We start from the raw sequence: 20603 nt of genomic DNA on the forward strand, positions 1-20603 counted from the left end.
TAACAATATCACTGTAAAAAATCGCTATGCTCTACCACTCATACCGGAGTTACTTGAGCATGCTCGTACGGCTAAAGTCTTCACCAAGATCGACCTACGGGGTGCCTACAACTTGAGGATTCGTGAGGGGGATGAGTGGAAAACCACGTTCAGGTGTCGCTATGGCCAGTTTGCATACCGAGTGATGCCCTTTGGATTATGTAACGGACTATGGGACTCAATTTCTCCAAAAATTGGACCAGTTTGATTAATTGATCCCTCACAGTAAGTAAGATGATATGGCAGCAGTAGTAGCAGGGCACTGGGAGTAGGTTGACACTAGGACATATCCAGCCCGGAAGTAGTAGCAGGGTACCGGGAGTAAGTTGACACTGGGACATATCCAGCCCCACCATACAGGACACTGGATTTCCCACAAATTTGAAAAATACTTATCCCTCAGAGTAAGGAAGGAAATTGAGCTACAACAGCAGAGTAGGACACAGGAAAGGCACTGGCAGACAGCCTGAACAACCCTCCCCATATTAGAAACAAGAATTGATCCACCGGAGTAAGGAAGGGTATTGAGGCACAGGCCAGGCATTGGCAGACAGACACAAGACTGAGTCCCCCCATATTAAAAAAAATAAGAATTGATCCCCCAGAGTAAGGCTGGTGAAAGAGATGCAGCATCAGTAGTAATAGAGCACTAGGACTGGGCAAGTAGGTACTGGTAGATGATAGGCACATGCAGCCTCTTGATGCAGAACTGATTCTTCCCATTACTATAGAAATGTAAAAAAGGCTCCCACACAGTAAAGAAGGTGAAAGAGTAACAGCAGTAGTAGTTGGACACTGACAGATGATTTCCCCAATATTATACACATTATAATGCCTGGCTTTGTCACCAATATTTCTTAATATATAATATGATACAAAAATAATTAAAAAAATTAACTTGTCCATGAATTAGAGGTTTAGCTGGTTGTGTAAATGGGCACATGTCTTAAATTACATAGGTTACATTTTAAGCAACCGAAAACTGACACTTTTTTGCTCACTGTCAGAGTTACACAGCTCAAGGCAAATAAACAGTCTGTAAGGGTTACTCACCTGTCTGGTAACTATCTCCTCCATAGTTAACACAGCTATTCGTGCAAATTATTAAATGACATAATTTATCTGACTGTGTCTCATAGTTAAACCCCCTAAATTCCCTGACTAATTACTACACTACATGACCAAAAGTATGCTGACCATCACATCTATATGAGCTTATTGGCCATCCTATTTAAAAACCATGGGCATTAATAAGGAGATGGCCCCACCTTAGCGGCTACAACATCTTCCATTTTTTTCCAGGAGGCTTTACACAAGGTTTGTAGTTGATCTGTGGGAACGTGTGACCATTAAGCCATATTCAGGCACTGATGTTGAATGAGAAATTCTGGCTCACAATCTGCATTCCAAATCATCCCAAATGGGTTCAATGAGGTTAACATCAGGGTTCTGTGCAGGCCAAGTTCCACCACACCAAATGCATAAAACCATTTATTTATGGACATTGCTTTGTGCGCTGGAACACAGTCCTGGTGGAACAGTAAAGGGCATTTCCCAAACTGGTACCACAAAACTGGAAGCATACAATTGTCTAAAATGTCTTTGTAATAGCATTAACATTGCCCTTCACTGGAACTAAGGAGCCTAACCCAAACTCAGTAGGTACTATGCATTCCCGTAACTATCATTCTCCTGGCATCCACCAAACCCAGATTCATCCATCAGACTTTCAGACAACACGTTTCCAGGGCTCTAGAGTCCAGTTGGGCTTTATGCAACTCCAGCCGATGCTTGTGATCGTCCGCTTGTGTGCAGCTGCTTGCCATGGAAACACATTTACAGTGGTCCAGGGCAGATCTAGCAGGGCAGAAATTCCACAAGCTGAGTTGTGGTAAAGGTGGTATCCTACGACAGTGTCATGTTTAATGTCTTCTGTACAAACCATTCTATTGCTGATGTTTGTCTATGGAGATTGTGTGCTTAATTTTATGCAGGTGTGGTTGAAACACCAAAAACTCAATATTTTGAAGAGGTGTCCACACACTTTTAGTCATATGTAGGTATTCTTTGGACTATTTCCAGTTTAATCAAATTTTCGTGTCCAAAGTTCTATTATATGAGTACTAACAAATGTTTTGTATAGAGGCACAGCCAAATTTTCAGGTCTCATTTTTTACAGCACGTTAATAATTAGTTAGTGTTAGCAGCTGCTTCTTGACATTGAATTTGGTTAGTGAGCTTGGAGTCAAATTGAAAAGCTAATTTTTCCAACCTGGCCCCATTTTGCTCATAACTAGCATTTGTGTTTTTACAACTGAAATATTGATATTAAATAGAAGTATTGAATCTCATATCAAATGTCTGACCATTCTCCCAATTTAAATCATTAGGTAAACATACCTGATGAACAGTGTTCCCTCTAAGCTGTGCGCTTGTGCGCGCACACATAGCTTTAAGAGGGAGCGCACACGAACAAAAATTGTGCGCACAACCAGTAGCGTACCGAACGGCAGGGGCGGTCCGCTACTGGTTGTGTGCACGGCACCCCTCCAGAGACGGACAGTAATGTCCGCAGCTAGAGGTGCAGGCTCGGTTAGAGGGAGATCAAGGATCTCCCTCTAACCGCCTTTAAAAAAATCAAGGGAGCGGGAGGCCTCTTAATGCAGACCTCCGATCCTGCTCCCTTGCGATGCGCGCGCCAACTGATGCTGTGCGTCGGGATTTGATGTCATATCCCGGCGCACAGCACTGAAGCCACGCCCACCGCCTCCACTGCACTGGAAGAAGAGGACACAGAAGAGGAGGAAAAGTGACAGGTAGGAAAACATTCTGTGAGAGTGAATTAGTAAGTGTGTGAGAGTGATGGGTGTAGTTTAAACTGAATGTTTGTGAATGAGTGTGTGTGTGTGTATGTGATAGCATGGATGTGTAAGTGTGTGGGGGGGATAGCATGGCATAGGGAGGCTGTAATCATATTCCTATCATGCTCTGGTTCCAGCATGTACTGGCTGCCTGAGCATGATAGGAGTGAGATTGCTGTTAGCAATTCAATTTTTTTGTTCAATTTTGGTGTGTTAACCACATCTTTATTAAAAGTAAGTAACACACCAAAATTGGACAGAAAAATTCGATAACAATATTAATATATATATATGATTGCTAACAGCAATCCCACTCCTATCATGTCCAAGCAACCAGTACATGCTAGAACCTGGACATGATAGGAGTGTGATTGCTGTTTATCATATATATATATATATATATATATATATATATATATATATATATATATATAGATAGATACTAGGCCAGACACTAAAGTGGTAGGCCTACACCATATATAGTGACAGCAGTTATGCCGTACCCCTGTCAATGTTTGCCTAACGATAGAAGCTATGCAGTTTTAAAGAGTGTGTGCGTGGGGGTCCCACGTACAGGATCCGCCCCCAGGTGCCAAATACTCTAGGTACGCCCCTGCGCACAACAGTTTTTCCCAATTTTTTTTTATCCTTTATGCCAGGGGTTCTCAAACTGCGGCCCTCCAGCTGCTGCAGGACTACATCTCCCATACTCCTCAGCCAGCCCCTTAGCTGAAGGAGCATTATGGGAGATGTAGTCCTGCAGCAGCTGGAGGGCCGCAGTTTGAGAACCCCTGCTTTATGCGGCCTGGAGCCTCCGCTCATGATTCGCTCATAATTTACTTATGCAGTGAGAATTTCACCTTTACAAAAACTGTTGTGTAACTAATACTATATTATCACACTATAATGTAGTGTACCAAAAATATAGAATAACAATTTAAATTTAACATTTGCAGAAGCATATTGTGCGCACAAAATTTTGGCTCTGGGAAAATTTTTGCACAAGAGAGATTTTCTGCGCACACCACCTAAGAAAATTAGAGGGAACATTGCTGATGAACTGTATTTATAACCCTACACAATTTTCTGTACATCTTCTATATTACGCTTTTGTAAATCTTTAATATACAACTTAAAAAGCAAATTACTTAAAAGAGAGGTTCGTGGTTTGACAACTTTTTGCTACCTATGATTTAGCCACTTTTCACTTCAGGCATGGAAATTATCTCCTAGTCCCCTTAATCTAACTGCCAGCCTCCCACAAAGCACTAGATTAAATGCCTCAATAAAATCTAAACAAACAGTATATGCAGCATTACACAAATCTACATTTCTGTTTAACTTGTTGTAGAAGTCCAGTAGGTTTGTTTGGAAGGATTTATTCACATATTTAAGTTTTAACTATCCTGAATATTGGTGTAAATTGAATTTTCATTTTCAATAAATCACCAATTGGTAAGCATGTTACTTTAAAACCAAATCTGATCTAGCCCCTTGCCTGACACAATTGTGTTCAATATTCTGACGTCTAGTTTTCTTTGAAAAGTCAATATAGGTTTTTAATCTTCAGGCATTGTGGGAACTTGACAGTTGCTAGGTAATTACCATAATAAGAGTTATATGTCCTGTGATATGGGATGATCTAATAAACATCCCTGGTGTGACCAGATCAGATATTTGGCAATGTTGGATTTTATCAAGGTCTTAAACTACTCAATTTCTAACATCTACTGCTGCGCTTCATAAAATTTCCAGATTTATAACATTTGAAGCATGTTATTATGGTTCCTGCACATGTACACAATCAGATCAGACGTACAAACAAGTGTACACATTTTTGGTGACTTTTTCTTCAATTCGATACATTTATTCTTACTTGATAAGTTTTCAGATATTTTTTTAGCCAAGCTCTCATTGACGTATGTTGGCTGGACACTACCGTAGGCTTGACTCAGGGCCACAGGCTCCATAGTGAATTTCCTCCATGCCTTTTATGCTAAATGATGGGATATGATGTCGTATCCCAGCACGATGCCTTCACAGTGCACAGTTCTCCATAGTGTATATCGGAAAGGCATTTATATTTTCCTGTATTATTTGGACATGATACCCTGTGCTATACTAATAAAGTTGCTTCTAGCCAAAGTTTTAATAAAAGGCCAATATTATGTCCTTTTAGACAATGTACTCAAAATACAGATAAGTCTTAACCCCTTTTACGCCCTTAGGACATGATACTAAATCACAATGACCAGTAGAATGTAATAATGCCTGTCCACAAAAACCCCAATAATCCCAATATGACTCTTTAGACCAGTGGAAAAACAAAATATGAATAAAACTTGTTTGTTGCTTACCGACACTGGCAAGTGATGTTCCTGAATATAAATTGTTTGGGTTTTTTTCCAGTAATGTAGCTTATCCCGTGGGCAGTGGAGGCTCCTCCATAGGAGCACATGCGCACGTGAACCCCCAAGTGCAAAAGGAAAAAAAAAAATGCAAAATTCATCAAAAATCCATTTCAATTTAATTTATATTCAAATGGATTTTTGATGAATTTTGCAAATTTTGTTTTACTGTGCCATTAGCCTTCTGTCCCCTGATGTAGCCTGCCTATGCTTATCGCATGTGTGATAGGAAGAAAGACCCTACTTGGCTCAATTGCTGCTGCGCTTGCTAAAGCACTGACTGAGCCACCCATTTGATCTCTGTTCGCACAGTAAAGGCTGTGAGAGTGGGGGAGGAGCTCCGAGCCGTCAGATCCCAACCAACACACTCACAGCCCAGCCCGGAGTCTCCCCGCCCTCCCCAGTGGCTGACGTGAGCAGGGAGGCGGGTCTTACAACTTTCTGCTTCCCAGGCCTTTCCTGCAGTCACACTGATGATTGGCCCGACCCCTTTCCTTATAGCATCCACACTGCTCAGCAACTAATTTAACAAGTATAAAATTAATATTTGGGTTGCTGAAAGTTAAGAGAGGTGGGGGTTCATTTAGGGGCAGTTATGGTCAATGGGGTCTTTAGGGTTAATTTAGGGGCAGTTAGGGTTGATGGGGTGTTTAGGGTTAATATAGGGGCAGTTATGGTTGATGGGGTGTTTAGGGTTTATTTAGGGGCAGTTATGGTTGATGGGGGTGTTTAGGGTTTATTTAGGGACAGTTATGATTGATGGGGTGTTTAGGGTTTATTTAGGGGCAGTTATGGTTGATGGGGTGTTTAGGGTTTATTTAGAGGCAGTTATGGTTGATGGGGTGTTTAAGGTTAATTTAGGGGCAGTTATGGTTGATGGCGTCTTTAGGGTTATTTTAGGGGCAGTTATGGTTGATGGGGTGTTTAGGGATAATTTAGATATTTGATATATTGTGAACCCCCACTGGAATTACCCACCAACCGCCACTGCCTGGTGAAATCCAAAGCAAATCTGTAAAAAACATTTTTAGGTTTATTACTTAGACAATAACTTAATTTCTGATCTTATAACTCCTTTATAACTCCTAAAATAAATGTGAATTTAAAGATATTTATGTGTATTTGTGAACATTTTTAATATCAGATAAAGTATTAAGTGTGGGTTGTGGTTAAGTATAATAGGACAAAATATGTAGTATATGGTTTAAAAATGAGACAAAACAACAGCTGTGGAGGACTGCTGAGGCTAATATTAATGTGGCACTGTCACTGAATAAAACAATTTTCCATTAATATAATGATATTTGATGACAAGGGAGTCAAGCAAATGTTGATGGCATAGAGATGAAAAGGTAATGAGATGTGGCATTGCTGGAAGGAGATGATATGTAGCTAAAGGAGAAACATACCTTTAAGCTGTCACATGATTTACTGCTAGGTTTGTTTTATACATATAATGTATCTCAATAAACATTCTATTTTCATCTTTTATAGAATTTTAAATTAAGGTGAATGACTGATGGAAAAATATAGATGCATAGGTAAACCTATATAAAAAGAACCGTTAGCCTGCATTTGCAGAAGGCGAGAACATGAGTAGGAGTTTCAAAAGAGAAGCATCATGCAAAACAATTACATGCATTTTTGTGGGACAGTAAATAGGTCAATTTAAAATTTACAAATATAGCTATGTGCTATATACCTACATGAAGTACCATGCAGGAGGTAAATTACAACAAACTGACATGATCCTAGTGGAAATCTTTAATTTGATATAAAATTGGTGTTATGATAAAGGATATTGGGCTATATAAATGACATATTTTTAGGTTGACCCAGATCAGGTTGAGTATTTCAATATTCAGTTCAACCTAGCTGAAGCCTAATAAATAAGACTCTATGAGTGATTTGAGTGGCCAAATGTGCCCTGTGTAGTTGAGAGTATTGGATGTGTAACTTAGTGTGGGAAGTATGTGTAGCTGAGAGTGGCATGTATGACTGAGGGTGACTTGGGTGGCGGTGTGTGAGTGGTGTGTATGGTCGAGTATAATTTGTGCGACTTAGAGTGGTGTGTATGGAAGAGTGTGATTTATGTGGCTGAGTTGTGTTAATTTTCCTTCCGACAAACAACTGTAAAAATTTACTAATAATATGTGTAATTGTACATGCATTTTATTGCACAAATATTTGTGCAGGCATATGACATGTGCTGATGGTTATACCTTTTTACCCATTGCACAGCAATACGTGTGTGGAACATGATGGTATTATTATTATTATTATTTTTATTATTACAAAAAATAACTTTGCACTTTGGCCATTAGCCTTGTTCTTTCTAGAATCTTATATGAATAAAGCAAAACTTCTATTTAAAATGCTACAAGTTTCTTTAGAAAGATATATTGCTCCCAGGACCAGGCTGATAAAATGAAAAAAGTCAGGGAGATATATTCCAGGGATTGTATTTTTAATTTAATGCAAATTTAGAATAAACCAACATCTACAGTATATGTCACCAGGATGTTTCTATATGCTGGTACATTATAAAAATTCCATTTTAAGATCCAGGTTAATATTGCCACTGTGTCTGATTATAAGCAGATAGGTGGCACTAATGTGGTACTTAATACCAGTTTGCTGAACACATGCATACTCACAATCCTTACTAATATTTAATTTGTGTTCAGTGTACCATGCTGCTGATTAGAAAAGTCAGTTGACCTTTTTCCATTCTACTGCAGTGTCATTCCCATTAACTGAACTGATGTCTGGAGCACAGTGGCAACAGCGGTTATGTGCATTTGTTGGTCAGCAGAAAACTAAGGCTGCTTCCAGCATCAGAAAAATTATTTTATAATCTCATTAATAAATGTCTGCCAGGATGTTATGGATAAAATACATGGAGGTTCAATAGTATTTTATATATACGATGCTGCAGAAGAAATTCTTATATGCCTATGAGCATCATGTAATATACAATCTGATAATTTATCTGCAAATCACTAACCAGAGACATAAAAAATAAGGAGAAGTCCCATTCAAAAGTTTTTTGGTTTTTTTTTAATTTGAAAGTGAAATATAGTGTGTTGTAGGGTAATGCAGTCCCATTGATACAAATTGATGTTTAAGAGTTGGCATTATATGATAAATATACGCACATCAATTGCCACAAAAGAGTTAGGGTGTCTTTTACTGTACAAAAAGGAATAAATTTGCCACTCATTTCAGTTCTGGACTGTCCTTTTGGACATGATCTGACTGATATGTAGATGGCATAAGAGAGCTAAAATTTGAGATGCACCCAAGCAGGGACACACCATAGGACAGGCTAAGAAGTGGCTGTCTGTTCTTGGCAGGGGCAGACTAACATGAGATCCCCATGGTGATGCCCCTCCCTAATTCTAATCATAAATGTATAAATACAGAAACTCATAATATAAATGTAAATATATATATACTATGACATAACAGCCATTACTAAATACTGAGGTTGAGCCTTTTTGGTTGGGACTTTGTGATGATCTTTCAAGACCGGGGGCAAACTCCAGGAGTGCACACAGGTGTACTTAGACTAGAGGCAGTAACCACGGAGATTAGGAAGCTATAGTTCAGTTGCGTTACAAGCTAAGGTCAAGCAGCCAGAGTTTGGAGTAGACGTGCCATAAGCCAAGGTCAGAGAGCAGGAGTTCAGGGTAACCAGGTCAAACACAGGGGAGAAAAAGCAGTAGAATACTGTAGAACAGGATATGCAATGAGGAAGACCATCAGAGGACAAGGTGTAGTGTTCCTCTAGTGGTTTATATAGGTGCCAGAACTAAAATAGGAGAAAGGCGCCAAAAAAAGCGGAGTGACATCACTCCATTCACGTCTCTCCATCATGGCCATCTTGTGTGTTGTGCACTGCCCGTGAGGACGCCTTTATGGCAGCAGGAGCCAAAACGGAGTACCGGTTGCAGTGAGACGCGAAAGGTGCAAGGAATGTGAAAGCCAAAGGATTGAACTGGCGGATGACCGGTAAAGGACTGATGAAGTTAGGAACCAGCTTTATAGATGGCACCTTGAGGCTCAGTGAATACCCATACACAATCACTCTGCTGGTAGGTGGTGTTCGAGGTCAGCTTCTTGTCTGCCTGCTGCTTGTGTTGCTGTGAGGCTTGCTCCAGAGCAGTCTGGACTAAAGTCCAGATAAGGAGCAGTGCGGTCAGTCTTTCTGCCAGAGTCGGAACAGAAGAGGGAGAAATAGCCCCAGGAAATGTCTACATTTGTAGGTCATACAAACAGAAGAAGGGGTCTTCCAGGTGGACTCCTGCTCCTTGTTGTTTAGGGCAAACTCCACAATGGAAGGAGATCAGACCAGTTGTCTTGGTGTTTGATAAATAGCCACAGGTACTGCTCCAGATATGCTGATGAAAAAGTGAAGGTGATTCCTATCTCCATGGCGAACTTGTGCCAGAAGTGCGCTACAAATTGTGTTCCCCTGTCAGAGATGATCTCGGTTGGTAGCCTGTGCAGACGGACAACCATCTGATAAAGATGTTAGGCAAGGCTGATGCATTAGGTAGCTTCTTGAGGACCATCTTGGTGAAATGGTATATCACCAACCTTAATATGATTTCATCTTAATATTTGGATCAGTAGTGCCATTTAAATGTTCTAGGTGCCAAGTCCTTTAACTTGTACAAAATTATTGGCCAAACTATTGGTAAATAGTTATTATTCTGATTCTTTCCAACAGAGTTTGACATACGATAAAATGTTCCATTCTCATTAGTTTCCTTGAGTTTTACAACATGCTAGTTGCTGGTGCACAGTCTTGCCCATCACATTGTCCAGTTTGGAGTTTGGGTTTTTCTTTTGCTTACATAGTCTGTTTTTTTTCGGCCTTTGCGGTCCGGTCTTTGCCGGCTGCCATTTGCCGCCACCATAGGTGTCATTGTTGTGCTGGTGGGGCGTCAAGAGGGTTCTAGGATCTCCTGGCATACCTTATTTGTACCGGCAGATGCCCTTGGTATTTGTTCGATTTTTCCCTCTCCCTTTCTTTTCCTATCTTTTTCCCTATTGTTTTTTGTGTTTTTGTCTGTTATCTTAGGTTCTGTCTCGCTTTCCCTTTTTGTGTTTAGTTTTTATAGCATGGTGAACATGGCCTTTCGACCTGTGGATCTTGTGTTTTTTTCCTCTTAATGCTAAGGGTCTTAATGTTCTGGAGAAGTGTTCTGCCCTATTTGGGGATCTGTGACGTCAGCATGCGCATTTCTTCAAGAATCCCATTTTAGGGGCCCTTCTCATCCTGGGTTGGTTAATCGGGACTTTCCTTTCGTGTATTACAGTAACAACCCTTTCTCTAAATCAAATGGGGTTGCTATTTTGGTCTCTAAGCATTTTCATCTGTCTGAGGTTGCCCAGTTGACTAATACTGAGGGTAGATTTATCTTTGTGAAGGGAAAGGTGTCAGGCATTGTTTATACATTTGCTAATGTCTATGTTCCTAATGTCAAACAACATGTATGGCTCTCTAGAACATTACAGAAGTTGCGAGATTTTCAGGAGGGTATCCTGATCTTTGGGGGAGATCTTAATGTTATTCTTAATCCAGGATTGTACTCCTCTACGGGAGTGTCCCAAACCCTGTCTCCGATATTGCGCAAGATCCTGACTCTCACCTCCTCGGGTCCCGTCGCCAGCAGGCGGAGTTCCATCTGCAGTTCACGGAGACCCGATCCTTCTATCTCGTGTTCCGTGGGCTGGGGGCGTGGATTCTTCTTTTAGGGGATGGGTCGCGAGGGAGGAGAACGTGCGGGTTCTCGAGGAGTTGGTGACCAGAGCTTCGGGTCACGAGGAGAGACATGGGAGGTCATGGTTTTATTGGTCATGTTTTGTGGCTGATCCCTTGACTTGGGTCCTTTCAGCTTAAATTTGTTGGTTCTAGGGGAATGTCATGCCTATATGCTTATGGCTATATATTCACTGTTATGTAACCACTTTTGTGTGCATAACTTGTGCTGTCCTGCTGCATCAGGGCTTTGATGTGGTCTGTGTAAATTAATCCTGGTCCCTCCCCGCTCCTTTTTGTGTGTTCCTTATTTTTCTCCCTTTCCTTTATTTTGTTTGCGAAAAATCAATAAAAATTTTGATTTACAAAAAAAAGAAAAAATGCTCTCATTAGTGATATATATATAGGGGTCTATTCACTAAACGTAGAGTGTTTGTGAGTAGGCAAAAAATATGCAGTTAAGTTTCCAGCACTAGAAAGGTGCATTGTATTCTGCTTTGACTATGATGGGTTAGTTACACTTGAATGGTGTCCAGTCAGTTGAGTATAGTTTATTAAAGTCAATGGAGAATGCAATGCATATTCTAAACACTAGGGGTTGCTGGAGCATGGAAGTATGCATACATGTAATAGCGCAACTGATGGACATTTTCCAATCCGCTACCATTGGGCACAAATAGTTACTTTAATTTTTTTTTGTGTGCAGGTGTTTTTTTATTTTTACATGGTGCATTATTTTTTGGATGGCCCTTTTCTTTGGGCTGAAAATGAGGAACGAAGGGAAATTATTATTTTTTTGCTACAGATTTCTAACATTTGAGGAGGGCTGTATGGACCTCATTTAGCCCAACCTGAGGGACCTGGATGTGGGGTGCATATGAGTGATTTTTTTTTGTATTAATTATTACTTATGTATTTACTTCCCCCTTTTAATCCCACAGGGCAGGGATGGCGGGAGGGGTAGAGACACAGAATGGGGTCCATGCTTCTCTAAAGTGTTTTCATTACTTTTTAACCTCCTTTATCCAAGTGGGACAGGGGGGCAGCAATGTTCGACTGAAAGCTTTTACATTAATTAAACCGACTTTTGATTGGGAACACGTTCCTTTGCCTATAACTTGCATAATTAAAAGTTGCTAGCATTCTATTACCTTCAAAAAGAACAATGTCAGAATGTGTACAATACAACCTCACAATTCTGTAACATACATATAATGTATGTGAACTCAATTTGAAATCCTTATTCATAACCACGTTTCAAAACATAGAATTGTGCAGTATTATTTACAGCATGTTTGAAATCATTTACAATAAAGCCAAAATACATATATCACATAAAAATCATTAAAACGTTTGCTTGCAGTATCCTGCAAGTCCACAAAACGTGTCATGATAAGAAAAATAAAATCAAGTATGGACAGATTTGTTTAAAAATGGAGAAACATGGAACGCTGATTTAGGGTTATGTATAGTTGATGGAAACATTAAATAAATTCACATTCACAAATACCAAGGATAATTCTATATGGAAAGAAAAAATACATGACTGAGAACTAGTAATTTATATCCAACAGCTTATATAAATCAAATTTGGTGATTCTAATTTTATTGGACTCAGATTTCTCATATTTACTTTTATAATTCCCACAAATTAAATTTACCACCTATTATAACTAGACTTGTGCACTTGGATTCATACGAATTGCAAATTTACAAATTTGATGATTTGTATGAAGCCATGAAAACGAGTCCAGACCCCCCATGAATGGGATGTAAACAAAGCTAAATCTGTGGACCCCATTCACTCACACTCTTATTCTCATTCACTCTCTCTCTCACCCTGTCTAAATGTTTTCCTATCTTCACTGCTGACCACTTCCCCTTCTGCCTACCACTTCTTATTACTTTTACTGCATCCTTTTCTTCTTAATTTTCTATCTTTTATCTTCTATCTGAATCTGCTATCTTTAATCTTCTATCTTCATCATAACCGAGCAGAAACTTTTGCCAAACTGGCAGCACTTCCAGACGTGCTGACATATTGCCTCAGTTCAAGTCATGGCAAAATGATTGCGGTGGCATCCTCTCCTATATCCTCCTATCTGGGGAGAGGATATCACCACAAGCCCAGCCATTTTGGCAGAAGTTTCCCCGTGTTATGTCCACGGAGATGTGGACCAAGATAGATGATAGCAGATAGAAGAAAGAAGGGAATAGAGAAGAGAAGGGAGAAGACAGAAGATGTGGATGAAGCTGTGGAAGTGATCGGTAGAAGAGGAAGTGGTCGCAGAGAAGGTACGGAAAAATGTAGAGAGCGTGAGAGAGAGATTAAACAAGAATAAGAGTGTGTTAGAGTGTGAGTAAATGTGAGTGAATATGGGCCCACCTACTTTAGATGAAAATTCTCAGCTTTCTGCTTATTTTTTGTCCAATTCGTGAGGGTCTGGCCTTGTTTCCATGCTTTGTACAAATTGCCAAATTTATCAAAATTCGGTAAATCTGCAATTTGTATGAATCCGAATGCACAAGTCTAGCATCTACTGTATTAACTACAGTATGCTGATTCTACCACACTAAAGAGGGAACTTGCAGGAAGTTCAACTGAATGTTTCAACTCCCTCGTATCACTATGCAATGCAAATTGAGTTTTAATCTACATTTTAAAGTTTGCCTTTTCAATGTACAGGATATTTCTTTGAGGGAGAATTTTAGTTAATCATATTGATTTCATAGAATATAGTGGTAAATCCAATTAATTGCAATGTAATTGTAACTTATTGTATTGGGATTCTAGGTAATATGTGCTTACTTTTAGCATGTATATCAATTACAATCATAGTTGAAGGTCATTTTACAAATGTTAATGACTTTTGCAATATTTTAACATGCATTTTTACAGCTTACTTTGACGTCACTTCTACAGATATCACAAAGGGCTTTGAGATGCTATGATAATCAGGTGCTCCTAATTTTTTACCCAACGATGACAACTGTAATTGGGCACTTGAACTTGATCAGGCTTACGGCAGCACAAAACCTAAATAAATCAAGGGGAAAATAAATGCACCCTGATGGAAAATACAATACAATAAAGATATAGTATATTTCTACAAATTATAAAAAGACAAATTAATATATGACTATTATTATTAAGTTTATATGTTAGCAGATTACCCTTAGACTTGCAGTAGAGGCTACCTACTTGAGTGGCATTTAGTGCCAAGAGCCTTTCTATCAAAATTACGTATATCTGCTGGGATCACCAACTCTGACAGTTGTGAATGACCCTGGGTAGATCTTCTGCATCAAACTGTCACAGATATATCCAACAAAGTGTTATATTTTAGGAACGAAAGGACCCTTCATTTTTAACCTGCAATTTACCAAATAAATATAACATTTCAGTATTAGTTCTGAATATATTTAACTTGTCAAGTACCAAAACACTCTCTATGCAAGATAAAATATACTTTTTTTGCATTATATTATTATCAGATTAGTGACAACATACACTTTCAAATTTAAAAGCCATAAATAAAAATATGAAATCAGTTAATTAGGGGTGTTACATTAGCTTTTGTTTATTGTTCACGTGGAAAGAAGAAATACATTGATAAGGGAAATATTTTATACAGAACCTTGCATAACTGATCTCTGCAAAATGTAATTATATCTTAAATTGCTCAGATCCCTAGGCTTATTGGCATGCCTTTATCTTTATATGCTAAATAAACTTGTTAGGCAACTCACCCTGTTGGCTGAAAATTTAGCACCTATTTGTAAGTACTTTAGTAAAGATATCTCTATTATACATGTAACGGTGGTATAAACTCTTCAAATGTGAACACGCAGGATTTTTGCTTAGAAGATTCGAGTTTATGAAAGGGCTTCTAGCCATAGGTTTATCCTCATGCTATACTGCCAAAAAAATTAATAAATAAATTAAATATATACTCTCCTATAAAGTTGAACTCCGAAGGACTCCTCAATCCCATAAGAATATAAAATAGAAATTGTCACCATTGTTATTAATACCTTTTGTTTACTAAGTGCCACAAAGTAGGCAGCACTGTACAATTTAAGTGGGGGTAGTTAACACATACATAACAAATATACATTAATACATACACATCATGAGTCGAGAACCTTACCTGTGAACTTGCCATCTAGCCTTATGGCACTTTTGTCATGGCAGGAATGGTGGTCTTATAAGGAATGGTAGTCCTTTAGGGGCAGAGCTTGTGAGTTTACAATCAAAGGGAATTGTATGGGTAATTGAAACAAAAGGAAGAGTGAGAGGAGGGAGTAGTATGCAGCTGAGACACACAATCGAGCCAAAAATATACTTAATCCAGATGGATAGTGTAAGAGAAATCAGAGTAAAGGACACATGTCCAGATCAGATGGGCATACCCATAACTCTCAACATTTCAAAATGTGAAAGAGGGATTTTTTAATCTCTCTTGCAGAACTCATTAATACAATGCACTTTACAATGCCCCGCTTGCATGGCTACTTAAAACACGCTACATTTTTGTCAGCACAGTCATGCATATTAAAAATAAAGAACACATTGAATTCCCATGAGGCTCAGCCAGACATACTACTTCCATGATGCTGGCTGAGCATCATGGAAAGTGCAGTTAACAGTAGATGTTAGCTGTGAATTACAATTCCCATGATGCTCAGCCAGCCAGGTGTCTACATGACTAGGCATCGTAGGAGTTTAAATTCACAACTAACACCTGTTATATCATCTGCTGTTAACTAAAGTTCACATGAGGCACAGCCAGACATACTGCTTCCATGATGCTGGCTGAGCATCATGGTTAGTGCAGTCAACAGTAAAGCTGCAGATGCTGTGAACTACAATTCCCATGATTCTCAGCCAGCCATGTGTGCACCATAATGCTGACTGAGTATCATTGGAAGAGTAGTCAACAACAGCAGAGATTTTTTTTTAAAATAAAAAAATTGCTAATGTTAGCCTCCCTCTCAGGACCCTTACACACTCCCTTTACACACACCTGCCTATAAACACACATATACACATACACTGCCCTTACAGACACATATACACATACACTGCCCTTACACACCTGTCCATACACACACAAACACTGCCCTTACACACACCTGCTCATAAACACACATGTACACATACACTGCCCTTACACACTCCTCTCCATACACACTTAAGTGACAGACCTCACGCTCCCTAATGTTGAGCCGACTAGAGGGAGATAGTTATCTCCCAACTAGTCTTGCAGGCTGCTGCTGCTGATAGGGCGGCTGTGCGCCCCCTGCAGCTGCAACTGAGGTGAGAATGGCTCTCGCCTCACCCTACCTCTGCCCCTGCAAAGCGGGACAAAGGTAGTGATAGACCCAAATCGGGACAGTTGGGGGGCATGCTTAAAGATGGACTGGCATGGCCGAATCGGCCACTTCAGTGGGAGGCCGCGCGGCCGTTTTATTTAGATTCAGGGCGGCCTGGGGGACAATTGCCCCCCGGCCCAGCCTGCCCCTGTCCTGAGCCAGTGGTTTCCTATACATTCACCATACCTTTAGGTTTGAAGTATTTCATCTTACTAACTTAACACTATAAAACAGAGACGTTGCTAGGTTTCTAAAAGATCCAGAGCTGGCACATGTGTCAAAAAAGCTGCCTACAAACCAGCGTTTATTCATGGTTTGTATGCACCGGAAATGCCCCAGTGAAGCCAGGTCCCTGAAGTGCTTCAGTGACCCCCTTCTTGTGAGATTGGCCAAGATGATGCTGTCCTCCTTTGTTTCTCATGCCAGGAAGTGACTGTAGGGACTACAAATGTAACTCCAGAAGAAGATTGGGGACCAGTGATCCTCTGTGGCCTTACCAGGCAAAGTCACCATCACCTTTCTTCATCAGTATGATACATACTCTTGTTTACACACTATGTGGACAAAAGAGCACACCTCTTAATTATTGAATTCAGGTGTTTCAATCACACCCATTGCCACAGGTTTATAAAATGGCACCAAGCCATGCATATGCTGTCTCCATTTACAAACATCTTTGCAAAAAACAGGAATGGGGATGTTTTTCATTGGTTGTGCTAGGCCCCTTACTTTCAGTGAAGGGAAATCCTAATGAGCGTGAAAGAGTATAAGTGTGAAACAGTGTGGAAAAGAGTGAGTGAGAGAGCATTCCGGAAACTTGCAATTCATACGAATCTGAATGCACAAGCCTAATATATGTGTGTATATGTGTGTATATGATTTATAATAGCAGTAATTAATGCACATGGTACATTTTGCAGCCTGTGATCCTTGGAAAATAGGAGTGTTTGTTCAGGAGACACTCGCCTGAAGCACAGTCTATTCTCGTGCTGTTTTTTTAGGTCAGTGGTGGAAGACCACTGAAGCATCATAAATCTAGTAGTATCTCTCGAATAAATTTTATGGCATGAACTTAATTCTGGCTCCGAAAACAGGCTATTAATTCTTAAACATGCCTGTACTAAATTCACTTTTGGAAAAAAAAAGTGATTGTGAATGTGAAGAAATAGACTATTATATATATTTTGTCTAAAACTATTTTATTCTATGCTAAATCTGTGTTATATAAATAAGTACTATTATTACATCTAATACAACATTACTTTAATGTAAAAATTAAGGTGTAGAATTGACTTATAAAACACGTACATTGTATTTTACGTTTTTTTTTCCCCCTCACATGATTGAAGGGAATCATTCAAGGAAATTGAAATGTATGGACTGTATTCCATGCCACCCACCATCACTCCTCCTACTTCTCTCTGCTAATTATCCTAGATCTCTCTGCTGCTTTTGACACTGTCGATCACCTCCTTCTTCCTGAATCACTTTTTTATTATAGATATAAGAGACACAGCTGTTTATCTCTTTCACTTTCTTTTGACGTCCACAGGGATCAGTGTTTGGCCCTCTGCTCTTTCCCTTTTACACTTCATCACTTGGAAAACTAATCAACGCATTTGGTTATGATCTATATGGAGATGATACTCACATCTACCTGATTCCCCTGATTTTGCTTCTCCTGTGTCCCATATAACCAGCTGTTTGTCTGCTATTTCTTCCTGGATATCACAACGCTAACCTGTCTTCCCTTCTTTCATGTCCACCTCAGTACCTGAATTCTCAACCTCCATAAACAACACGACTATCTCTCCTATTAATCATGCCCGATGCTTCAACGTAACCCTCTCCTTCATCCCTCACATTCAATCCCTCGCCAGATACTGCCACTTGCACCTAAAACATCTCCTACATCTACCCATTCCTCCCCAAGAAGCCACAAAAACCCTGGTTCATTCCCTCATCATCTCCCATTGCAACACTTTTCTGGTTGGCATTCCTCTTTCTCAACTCTTTCCTCTGCAATCTATCCAAAATGCTGCTGCCAGGCTTATCTTCCTTATATTTACAAACTCTGTGAAGCCCTCCACTAGCTTCCTATTACCTCAAGATTTAAAATATAACATATATATAGCCCTCCATAATACAGCTCCCCTTATACATTTCTGTCCTCATAACAAAATATTCCCTGATCTTTATGTTCTTCCCATGGACCAAGGCTTTCCTCCTTGCTTATCTCTTACCTCTGGAACTCACTTGCACTTAACCTTCTGCTTTCACCCTCCCTCTCAATATTTAAGAACAATCTCAAACCCCACTTCTTTAGAGACGCATACAGTCTCTGCAGCAAACACATATCTCCCACTAATACAACCTCCACATCCTTCTATGGTACTATCCCCCTTTTCCATACTGTATATATTTCTCTTTATCCCATTTTCTCAAAATTGTAAGCTTGCAAGCTGGGCCATCTTTACCTCATGTATCGGTGACCCTTAGTCTGTCAATTTTAATTTTGTCATACCCCTTGAATATATTTATAAATAAAAAACAATATACTGATCAGTCATAACATCATGACCATCTGCCTAATATTATGTAGGTCTCCCTTTTGCCACCAAAACAACCCTGACACATCAAGGTAGGACTACATTAGACCTCTGAAGGTGTGCTGTGGTATCTGGAACCAAGATGTTAGCAGCTGGTTTTTTAAGTCGTGTAAGTTGCGAGGTGGAGCCTCCATGAATGAATCCTGGTCCCATGTATTCTTCAGGTAAGTGACGCACACTCACCTTGCCATCCTCGTGATGTAAAAGAAAATGTGATTCATCAGACCAGACCACCTTCTTCTATTGTTCCAGTGGTCCAGTTTTTATGCTCATGTCCCATTGTAGGTGCTTTTGCAGTGGACATATGTAACAAACTGCAATGCACTGTGTGTGTTATGACATCTTTCTATCAAACTTTTTCAGCTACTACAGTAACTTGTCTGTTGGATTTGACCACGTGGGCCAGTTTTCACCCCCCTCATGCTTCAATGAGCCTTGCCCGCTTATGACCCTGTCACCAGTTCACAGCTTTTCCTTCCTTGGACCACTTTTGATAGGTACTAGCCACTGCAGACCAGGAACACCCCACCAAAGCTGCCGTTTTGAAGATGCTCTGACCCAGTCGTCTAGACATCCCAATTTGGCCCTTGTCAAAGTCCCTCAGATCCTTACGCTTGCCCATTTTTCCTGCTGCTAACACATCAACTTTGGGGATGAAATGTTCACTTATCACCTCATATATCCCACCCACTGACAGGTGCCATGGTAACAATTAGACTTGGTCGCCAGCCAAATCTTTGTGTTAGTCTTCGTGTTCTTCTTCGTGGAGAAAACATTTTCGTATTCCGCAAATATTCACCCGATCCTGTGTTTGGTTCGGGCGAATATTCGTCTACATTGTTCGTGGGTTTTTTTTTGTAGCGGGGTTAATACGGGGTTAACGCGGTACGGACTACGCAGCAGCTTTGGTGCCAGGATTTTAAATGTCTGTACGAGCAACTCTATTGGTACCTTGCAGGGGCCTCCTCTGCCATCAACCAATGAAGTACACCTACCTGTACTTCATTGGTTGATGGCAGACGAGCCCCCTGCTGGCGACCAATAGAGTCGCTCGTACAGACTTTTAAAATCCTGGTGCCGCAACTTGGCCGTGAGTTCTTTAGTATATATTCCTCAAATGCCAGATAAATTACATAGAAAAACTGCAGTTGCCCTCCTCCTCCGTGGTATGACTATTTTTGCTACTGACTGGCTAATGTTCACCATGCCAGCACTGGAGCTGACTCATATGACGTATATCATGTGCGTGGAGAGTGGAGCAGTTTAACACTGCAAGCCAGCAGTGGTTTAGCAGAACGCCTGTGTTTAAATTCACAATAATTCACAAATAATCTATTTATAGTGTATTATTTGTGTCTATAGCTCACAGAACTATGTATGATGATGAACACAGAACTAAATGATGTACATTTAGTGTAAATATATACATATTCTAGCTTTTAGATGTGACGGCCAGCTTTTACTAAAGTAAGGTTCAGATCTGGTAGCGTAATCATTATTTAGTTATTATTATTCTGGGCTGAGCAATGGAAAGGTTTTT

Source organism: Sceloporus occidentalis, unplaced genomic scaffold (genome assembly GCF_023333645.1).
Source record: "Sceloporus occidentalis isolate IW3139 unplaced genomic scaffold, rSceOcc1.0.p SCAF_17, whole genome shotgun sequence".
Lineage (NCBI taxonomy): Eukaryota > Metazoa > Chordata > Lepidosauria > Squamata > Phrynosomatidae > Sceloporus > Sceloporus occidentalis.